Source organism: Oscarella lobularis, chromosome 13, assembly GCF_947507565.1.
Source record: "Oscarella lobularis chromosome 13, ooOscLobu1.1, whole genome shotgun sequence".
Classification (NCBI taxonomy): Eukaryota; Metazoa; Porifera; class Homoscleromorpha; order Homosclerophorida; family Oscarellidae; genus Oscarella; species Oscarella lobularis.
In genome coordinates this window covers 1,911,079-1,920,938 of record NC_089187.1, presented here as the reverse complement: position 1 = coordinate 1,920,938, position 9,860 = coordinate 1,911,079, and the positions used below count along the sequence as shown (strand labels likewise).

The following is a 9,860-nucleotide window of genomic DNA, read 5'->3' as shown; positions in this document are numbered from 1 at the left end:
CACCACGTGATCATTTACACGAGTGAGAGTACAGTACCGCTACGTACTCTCAGGCAAAGCTGAGATATTGGCCTGAAAAATATTGTAAATTTCTAACGATCCAAATTCCTATATCAATAAATACTGGTTCGTCATTCACTTCTGCAGATTCGTCCCAAGTTGACAATTCTGAACAATGCACGACTTTTTTCGCGAGATAGCATCGTTTTCGAAGCTGCGAAAGTACAGAAGAGCGTGACTCACGTGATACGACAACGCACGTTACAACGCACGCGTCGACAAGAATTTTGGCTCATTCAGAGTCATTCTCGGCCCGAACTTCGTTTAGAGTAGACTCACACTCGCCACTCCAACCGCAGGCGGCCACGTCACGTTCGTCTTTGCGTCCGAGGCGGCCGAGAAAGCGCACCGCCTCGCGGCGGGCCGAAAAACGAAGGCGGGGACTCCGAAGGCAGCGGTAAAAGCCAGAAAAACGCCATTTTCTACAAAGAATGTGATCCTGCCTGTTTTCACAGGATACCCGCAATCCTTCGCGAAGGATTGCGCCTTGATCGGCGCGAAGACAACGCCACGTGGCCATCGCATCGGTGAGAGTTCCCGCTCTTCTTCCGCCAACAAAACGAACTCTATGATGGAATATTCTAGATCGCGCAGTATTATGTGCAATGGTGCGTTTTCATCAGGAGCTATAGAACGGCGCCTTCGATCGCCTGTAAGTGCACGCCTTCCCCCCCTTTGGTGCCACGACGCCTTATTATAGTCTACTCTCGTTTTTTGTCTTCTTTAGAAAAGCGACGATGCTCCTCGAAGCGGATCGATACGGCAGTCGTCGCTTCGGCTGCGAAAAACGTAAGCGACGCCTACGATTTTGTCATCTGTCAATGTCACTCGTATCGCGTTTCTCATTATAGGGCCAACTCGATGTGACCGGAAGTTATCATGTGATAAAGTTGGGAGGGGGAGGAGATAGCAAAGATCTCCCGCCAGATGAAGAGAAGTCACAGGTTTGCACCGCATTCCTTTGGGTCCTCCACGGCGGGTGTAGGACGTGCACGTAGGGGGTTGGGTGCTCCTCTGTCGCGTGCATATCTGGTGGATTGCATGTGTTGGGCCATTGCTTCGGCTCCCGAGTCATAGACTTGATTTTCGACTGAATCTAAACGATTAAGGGGCGGGTGGGGGCTCGTGAGCGTGGAGCAATGGAACGACGGCATGACGCTCTCCTCTTTGTTAAATAAAAAATATCTCTAAATTGCTAATGGGGTCCTCTTATGTACGCGGCAGGGAGCATAGTGGGGACAACAAAAAGCTGTACTGTAGTGTCCATCAATTTCTGCATTCGTGCTTACGCTGCAACTACGATACCGCAATGCGTTGCATTAGGGTTTAGGGTGGCTGCCAGTAGGGTAGGATGGATATCCGAAAAAAATAGTTAGGCTTGTAGCTCCCTTCCCCAACGTGCTTAGCTGGCAGCCGCCACCCCGGTTAGACCATTTCAATGGATTTTTGAGGTAATTTAGGTTGATTAGAATATAGGCTTAATTATCTAGGTCAATGGATTCGGAGGTAATTTAGGTGTTATTCTATAACAGATTTTGCTAATACGTCATTTAGAAATTTGTCATTTAGGTGTGGTATAGATTTATTAGTAGGTTTTTAGGTCAATGGAATTGGAGGTAATTTAGGTGCTTTTTCAAATTTAGTAACCCGTCATTTAGGTGTAATATAGGTTTATTAGTTTAGGATTTTAGGTCAATGGATTTGGAGGTAATTTAGGTTTTTCCGCGTCAAATATTTAGTTATGCGTCTTTTAGGTGTAGTATAGGCTTATTAGTTTAGGATTTAGGTCAAAGGATTTTGAGGTAATTTAGGTGTCATTCTAAAACGTGTATCTAATCCGTCATTTAGGTGTAGTATAGATTTTATTAGTAGGTTTTTAGGTCAATGGATTTGGAGGTAGTAGGTGCTTTCTCACCTCAAATTTAGTAATCTGTCATTTAGGTGTAGTATAGGTTTATTAGTTTCGGATTTTAGGTCAATGGATTTGGAGGTAATTTAGGTTTTTCCACGTCAAAATATTTAGTAATCCGTCATTTAGGTGTAGTATAGGTTTATTAGTTAAGGATTTTAGGTCAATGGATTTGGAGGTAATTTAGGTGTTGTTCTATATCTATATCTATCTAATCCGTCATTTAGGTGTAGTATAGATTTTATTATAAATTGTTCTATTTTGGTTTTCTATCTTGTAGCATTTTGAAAAAAGTTTTACAGTGATCAGACGTTCATTCTCAAGCAATTAATATGAGGTGTGCATTACACTGCATTACACTATCATTTTTTTCACTGCTCTTTCGTAGCCGGTGGGGATGGCCATATATCAGGCAGCTTGTTTTTGCGATTTGTCGACGTCTTTAGCTGATTTGAAGCTGTTGCGATGAAGTAGCGAGACGCATTGTCTCAAATAAACTGACTTTCTATCTTTTCTTCAGAAATTTGAAAGCAATTGACATCTCCAAGAGCAAGTCAAGGAAGGTGGGTTGTCACTTAGATTCACGTATTAAAATTAAAACTCTTCTCACTCCCAGTGCCAAAATAAGAAGAAATATCTCAAATAATTTTTGTTGTGCATGAACTAGCGTAGTGCACGATGTTTATCTGCAGACACGAGACACGCGCAGTGTCTCCGCATACGCACGCTTTTGATTGTGTACCCACGCGCGCGCTTTTGATTTACGCCGTGTCTCTACAGTAACGCATTAATCGAATACTCTGAGGTGAAGTTTCAGATCCAATTTTCTTTACTTATATGAACCGTTTTCCTTCTAGTATCCTAATGCTGTTATGGTTGTGAGTCGCTGAGATGTCAAGTAGAAGAACCGAAGAGAGACTAACGCTTTTACTATTTTATATTTTAGTAGGCGCATATTACACGCACTCCACGCGCGGCTTTTGCGCGCTTGCCAAGCAGCGCAAAAAACTCCGCTCACGTGTGCTACATGTTGTGGGCTGAGTTTGTGCGGCATTGCCCACACCCTAGTGTGCTGTGGCCGTCGCGCGTTACATCACAGTTAAACGCGTCAGAAGTAAATGTAGAAGATACCATGTAAAAAATTTATTCAATAAAGTCCCGTATGTATAAAAATTAAAAACACGTCCATCCTTCATTTTTCACGCAGGGAGGAAGCTTTGTTCTCCCTGCGTTGCTCGCCTCCCCCAAACGGGGAAGACGAGCTTTGCCCACCTCCCCTCCCAATGGGAGGAGGAGGCGGGCCCGGCGCTCCTTGTCCGTTATCCTCGGCGTCTTCTTCGGCGCTCCTTGTCCTCTTCTCAACTCACTCCCATTGAGGAGAGCGAGCAGGGACCTAACTTCCCCTCAGGTCCAAGAGGTGTGACATACTCCCATGTCATCCAGGGCGACTTTCACCCAAGCCGCAAGGAGGAGAGCACATTAGACGAGTTAACCTCCAGCTCCCAAGGAGGTGGGATCACCCATTCATCCCGCCGGTTCAGGCCTCCAGTATACCCCTTTAAGGCCCAAAGGGGGTACCCTCGCCACCGGGGCACTGGGGGAGTCATTAACCCAAGACCCGGGAGGACCGCGATTTTGCCCACAGCGTCTTGCCCAAGTGGGGGATGGTAGTTATCACTCGTACCACCAAGAGTAGGGCCGCTCCATCGCCCCGGCGGAGGTGCGGCCTCTTTTCGCTCTCGGCCCAGAGGGATGGCTGCGTCTGCCTCGTCGGATTGGGAGAATTACTACACGGCAAAACAATTGGCCGAGAATCAATAATAAAATACCTTGAAATCCTGAAGGAACTCTGTAGCTTGTGTCTTCGTTTGACCAGGAGTCTGGTTTGACTCGCTACTCTTTTCAAACTCAGCGTGGTACGAGTTGAAGTCAAAGATGCGCGAGACTCAGACCTAGAGACGACTCCTTTAATTGGGTATCACGATAAAATTATTTGTACCTTGATTTGGATGTTGCCTATATACTTGAACCCAGTAAATGCAAAAAAATTGCCTTCAAGGCTTGGCGGTTGAAGAAGATTTCCATTTAGTTTCGCTTTGGAGACGCGTGTGTTTGAGAAGGCGATGGAGTTCTGACTACAGTCACGACACGCGATCAATAAAAATCAAAAAAATCAATGGGAAATGATCGCGTCTTTACCTTGTGGTCGGCTTAGCGAATGGAGAACATCGATCGCTTCAACGTGGCTTGTTTTTCTGCACGAATTCGTTGCTCGTCGGACGTCGCTTCTCACTGAAACGAGCTCGGTTTCCTCAAAAGAGGCCCTCCTTTATTATCTAAGCTGAAATGCCCATTGCTGACAACAGCTGTAGAACCAGGGATACTAGTATCCCTAGTAGAACGATCGGAGGGTCAGAGATAACTATAGAACGTCCTCGTGAACTCGAGGCACACGAACAAAGTTTTTTTCCTACTGTACCTCAACAGGAGCCTCTCCGCGGCTCCTGTGCGACTTTGGGCAGCTTAAAAATGAGCGAAAGAAGCTAGTCTGGTCTTCGAGAGAGGCGTTTTAGCTTGTTCTCCTGCCGTCGAACACGACTGCACGAATTCCCGTAGCTTGGGCGGGGTTATGTGTGGAAGTAAGCGCGGAGCGTTTGCGTGTTGCAGAATCTCTAATCAAGTGCGAGTGCTGCTACACCTACGGGATGCTGCCTTGCATGCTCTTCTCAATCTTAAACATGTACAGGCTTATAGTCGTCCTTTCGCTATTGGCCCTCTACAATAGCGTCAACATTGACTTGACGACCTGTACGCCTGGGGGAACGGCGTGCTGCAGAAACAGTTCAACAAACTGCGGGAATTATCCTTCGTGCGCCGGTTGCTGTAGTAACAATATTACCGGAATCTGCAGCTACACGGAACCGTCGATTTGCACATGCTGCGCGGAAAGTGACACGTTCTGCTGTCGCGGTTCGTACAAGGAGTGCGAGGAGCTTCCCGAATTTCCTAACTGTCGCGATTGCTGCGTGCCATCGCCCATCGCAATATGCACGAAACGTCGCCCCTTCATATGCCGTTGCGGCGCGGAAACTTAGAGAGAACGCCGTTCTAGTTTATGCATGCAAAAGACATTTGTTGCATTGGTGTGTTCGTTGTGTGTCGTTCGTTATTGAAGAGGAACTAGGGCACCTATGGGTGATACATCCTTTCTCCTCACTACAACTCATACGGGCAGCTTCTTCTCGCGTCTTCGTCAACATGCTCGCCAGACTGATGTTCTTCGTTTCGCTACTCGCTCCGCTTTACTACAGCATCGACGATTTCAAGTGCACGCGCGGGGGAATTGTCTGCTGCAAAAGCGCCCCGCAGAACTGCGGGGATTACGCCCTGTGCGCTAGTTGCTGCAGCGGCAACATCACGGGCGTGTGCAGCGCCTCGCTGCCGCCCTTCTGCATATGCTGCGCCGAAACGAATGCGTATTGTTGTCGCGGTTCGTATAAGGAGTGCGAGGCGGTTCCTCAATTGCCGAACTGTCACGCCTGCTGCGTTCCGCATGCAGCCGAAACGTGCACCCAATACCATCCTCATATATGTCGATGCGGAGTTCAGAAGTAAAAAAAAACGGTCAATGTGACAATGAGCAGTTTGGTTTGCTATGCATGTTGTTTGTGTGTGTTTTGTGTATTGATGTGTTGAAGAATTAGTGTCCCGCGCTCTCCTAGAGGTTCTCACTTGATTTCAGTAATCTAGAAGTGGTGAGTACACGCGATCTTGACCTGTCCAGGACGTCGTTTATGCAGAAGACGTGCCACATTGCGGAGATTACTATGGTCGAAGCTACGGAAAGTGCGTATACCAAAATTTCCACCCGTTCCCTTCTGCGCAAACGGAAGTGTTCGTCGCAGGCGGGCAGGATGAGAACGAGAGGAAAAGCGAATCGGTAGAAGTACTGGACCTAAATGTGCCGTACAGAATGAATTCTAACGTAGTCTGAGGGAAGCAGACCAATCCCTTTCCCATTAGATGTATTTTGTCTGGCCGATAATCGATTGAATAAGGAAGAGGTTGAAAGCTGACGGAGAATATCCTGGAATGATTCCAAGAAAGTGTAATAAATACCTGACGTCACATGTTATAATAAAAGCCGCTCTTCCGCAACGGGGGACAGTCAGTCAGCTTCAAGGGGTCAATTACACTATGTGTGTAGTTTTTTGGTCGCTCGACAGTCCGAACGAAGACCAGCCGTTTCGTTTTGTTCTCGTGGCCAATCGAGACGAATACTTCAACCGCGCAGCAATTCCGGCTCATTACTGGCAACCTCAATCCATTCTCGCAGGTACTAGAGCTGGAGCTTCAATTGTTGTACATTTACACGTTTGTCGATCTGCCTCAACCTGATGTAAGTTTGTATCGTCGTGAGCTAGTCACAAACCGGCGACGAGATGACAGGCCGACAATTGCTTGTGACGATCGACGTCAGCTGCATCAACACCGCTGTTGCTCGAAAATAGACGCCTCTCGTACTACGCACTACGAGAGGCGTCTATTTTCGAGCGACAGCGGTGTTGATCGCTCAGATGAGACGCAAAACGTTCTTATATACGCGCTTCTATCGTTCCCATACTCGACTGGCTTAGAGTTATAGGACAGAGCCACGCACAGTATAGAGTAATTTCTCTAAAATTACATGAAAGGACGCCGTGAAAGGTGGAACGTGGCTGGGAATCACCAAATCGGGGCGTCTAGCAACGGTCACGAACCTGCGTCAATCAAACAGTTCGCCGCCGAAGAGCAGAGGTAAGGAAGTTTCTCCATATTCAGTCAGCCAAACGCCAACGTGTGCACTAGGAGCCCTGGTCGTGGATTTCTTGAAAGATGACGAATTGTCTCCTATGGAGTACGCAAAGAAAGTTGCCGTCGAAGAGGACGATTATGACGGTTTCAATCTTCTTCTCGTCGACATCAAGTAATTTTGAGCCAGCTGTAGAAACGTTATGCATAAACTAATATCCTTCACCAATTTCTAGATCGACGAATGCGGTCTATAGTACAAACAGCTACATCTTACGAAGTAAAGAGAAGCTTCAGACGCTTAAACCAGGTATGCTTTCATCTATATACGGCGCAAAAAAGATGTGCCCGATTTCAAATTGCAAGGTGAAACGTACGGGCTGTGCAACGAATGGCTCAACTGCCCGACGAAAAAACTCTCTCAGGGACGAATCGCCTTCGAGAATATTTTGCAAAGCAATTTATCTAGAGAAAAGCTCATCAATGCGCTACTCGACTTGGCAAGCGACCGAACCCAGTAAGGACTATATTTCAAGAGATACAGTCACCTAATAGCTCCTCCGCAAAGGCACTATCCTGACGATCCGCTGACGATACTTCCATCATACTATCCCCTAAATCTACGACGGCAATGCAGCTCTATCTTTATCGATGGTTTACTACTGAGAAAGAACGATCCAACGTCAGCTGTCGGCACGAGGTTAGTGCATACTTCCGCTCAGAAATCGAAGGTATTCACGGTATTTGCCCCGGAAAAGGACGACGACGGTCGTGGTTGTGGGAAAAGACGGTCACGCTACGTTCGTCGAGAAGACAATGCGACAACCAATGGAATTGGAAAATGCGAATGGGATACGCAAAGATTCGACTTTCAACTGAATTAGAGTGCAAAACACTCGAGCCTAACCCATAATAGTGGATAGTGTATAGAGAATGTGAGAACCTCGCAGAGGCTAGAACGAGACGACGGGCCTAAATCTACATCCAGCGGAGATTAGGGCTTCCGTTCAGATGCAATGCTTCACGCACGACGGAGAAAGGAAAAAAAGGATAACGGGTTGCCCTTTCATTCAATCGGCGAAGACGAAGTCCCGCCACAGCGAGGGAATAAGGAGACATATTCAGACATGAAAGAGACGCCGCTCTCGGTTCTGTCGCAGCGTAATTTCCACTGGCTCACTGCCGGTGGAGGTTTCACCTCGATGCTCTTCTCCTTTGATTTTAGAGAGAGCACTGTCTTTGATGAGAAGATGGTCTTAGCACTTGTCTCTCCTGCCTTGTACGATCTCATCCGACCGTTTCCGTCTTTGTTTCGACCTCCGGCGGACGACAATTAAGACGTCGAATTTAGGGGTGTCCCTAGCTGCGTGCGCGATGTGATTGGCATCACTACAGCAGTCTGAGTCTGAGTGTCCTCTTGACGAGAATTTGCTGGAGCGGTGGTGGGCGGTTTCTTTCTTCATCTGGCAGAATGATCGTTCAACGAATCTCTAAATTCGCAAATTAGAATAAGAATAAGGTAATATCTGTAGACATGACACTATACGAATTGTTTGAACGGAGATGGGGGAAAGACTATAAGCACCCGCGTTAACATTTGCTAATCATAGTGGAAATCTGAGAAAAGGACACCGCTTTGCCGTTAAGCTTATTGCCGTTTTTCGTGAGCCTCCTCCCTAACCCTAAACGTTGCATCTATGACTCAGAGAAAGAACAATGGCAACATGCGCGGAATCCACTCGTTATGCACGAAACAGAGAGCAAACCTCCTAAGTGCACGCCCTACACCAATGAGGGCCCAATGGGATGCGATTGATGCAAACCTGGTATTTTCTCTCTTCGTCTGGCGGAAGGATCTTTGCTATCGTTCAACAACGCTCTAAATTTACAATTAACGATAAGGTAATATGGCATTTTAGACATCACCTATCGTAATGCGTCAATTAGAGGCTTTTGTGCGCAATTGTGAATACAGAAGGACGTCCTTTTTCGCACCTAATGAGTGAAAATTGACAGTATAGTCGACTTTCACGTGGTAGTTCTAGTTGAGGCCGGATCCCGCCGTGGCGTGCGACGCGAAGAGCTCCGCCTCTCCTCATTCCATCGCCACGACAAACTCGACTACGCCATCCGAACATGTACAAGTTCATCCTCTTCGTCTCGCTCGCTGCCCTTTGCTACGGCGCCAAAATCCGAGTCGTTGAAGATCCTAGGAGCGAAAGCGGTCCGTGCGCTCCTGGAGGAATTGCGTGCTGCAATGATCAAGCGATTACGTGCCCCATTCCTCAGTGGCCCTTTTTTCCCCGCGTGTTCCCACTGCTGCAGCGGAGCAACCGCGCGTGAATGCGCTTCATATCAGGGAATTTGCACGTGCTGCGCGGGAGTTGGATTTGGGTGCTGTAACGATACCTACGAAGTCTGCCATCTGAAGGCTCCCCAAATGCCACATTGCGAAGATTGCTGTGGTGGAACCTACGCAAAATGTATTCACGGCCCAGTACTTCCAACTTGCGTCTGCGGAAATATCTTGAACTAATGATGGCCCGAGGTAAGATTCTTTTTTGTTGCATGCATGTGCACGTGGTGTCATTCGAATCGACTTTGTTGCTGATTCTTTGTTAATTGCATGCGTGGTTGGAATTGTCGTGTTGCTTTATACTATCACTCTTCTCTAAGTCATTGCTTCGAAACTGGAATGAGCAAGACCGCATTACGAAAGAACAAACGCGGACGTAATTCGGTAATTCGGAGGCGCGAGATAGGGAAAAAGGGGCCCCGTTAAGCGCGTCGATCGATCGAGGCAAGCCCCGCCGCCCGATCGCTCCTCAACGAAGAGAAGATCGTGCATAAAGCGCGATTGAGGCACGAAATTCCAATCATACCTCGTGATTTCAGTTCTTACTGTTGAAATAGAGGTTCCCGGCGGAATATCTGATCACAAGCGTATAAGGATCAAGGCTCGCTACATTGCGGAGCGATTATACGAGCGTTGCGGCTGCTGGAAAGGCAAGAATTCAGTGACGTCCCCGGACCTAGAATCGCAATCACGTGCACGCTGACTAATGATGATCTTTATTAATTAATCGAAACGCTGCTCACA

At 47.4% G+C, this 9,860-nt stretch overlaps 4 long non-coding RNA genes across 5 annotated transcripts; 2 read left to right on the top strand and 2 right to left on the bottom strand.

Moving 5' to 3' along the window:
- Window positions 1–348: 348 nt before the first annotated feature.
- Window positions 349–1,628, top strand: LOC136194588 (uncharacterized). Its single transcript, XR_010671681.1, has 5 exons — window positions 349–457; window positions 516–587; window positions 646–712; window positions 788–849; window positions 912–1,628. It is a non-coding gene; the product is annotated as an uncharacterized lncRNA (long non-coding RNA).
- Window positions 1,629–2,163: 535 nt separating this feature from the next.
- On the top strand, window positions 2,164–2,931 carry LOC136194589 (uncharacterized). The gene is made up of 5 exons (XR_010671682.1): window positions 2,164–2,306; window positions 2,358–2,439; window positions 2,490–2,532; window positions 2,586–2,774; window positions 2,827–2,931. It is a non-coding gene; the product is annotated as an uncharacterized lncRNA (long non-coding RNA).
- Window positions 2,932–3,081: 150 nt separating this feature from the next.
- Window positions 3,082–4,552, bottom strand: LOC136194585 (uncharacterized). The gene is made up of 4 exons (XR_010671677.1): window positions 4,449–4,552; window positions 4,169–4,391; window positions 3,969–4,104; window positions 3,082–3,921 (listed from the first exon to the last, which is right to left on the bottom strand). It is a non-coding gene; the product is annotated as an uncharacterized lncRNA (long non-coding RNA).
- Window positions 4,553–7,634: 3,082 nt separating this feature from the next.
- On the bottom strand, window positions 7,635–9,724 carry LOC136194586 (uncharacterized). 2 transcript variants are annotated; one of them, XR_010671678.1, is made up of 4 exons: window positions 9,643–9,724; window positions 8,687–9,450; window positions 8,584–8,639; window positions 7,635–8,250 (listed from the first exon to the last, which is right to left on the bottom strand). It is a non-coding gene; the product is annotated as an uncharacterized lncRNA (long non-coding RNA). The 2 variants fall into 2 exon arrangements; XR_010671679.1 differs by having other exon boundaries at window positions 8,687–9,232.
- Window positions 9,725–9,860: the final 136 nt, after the last annotated feature.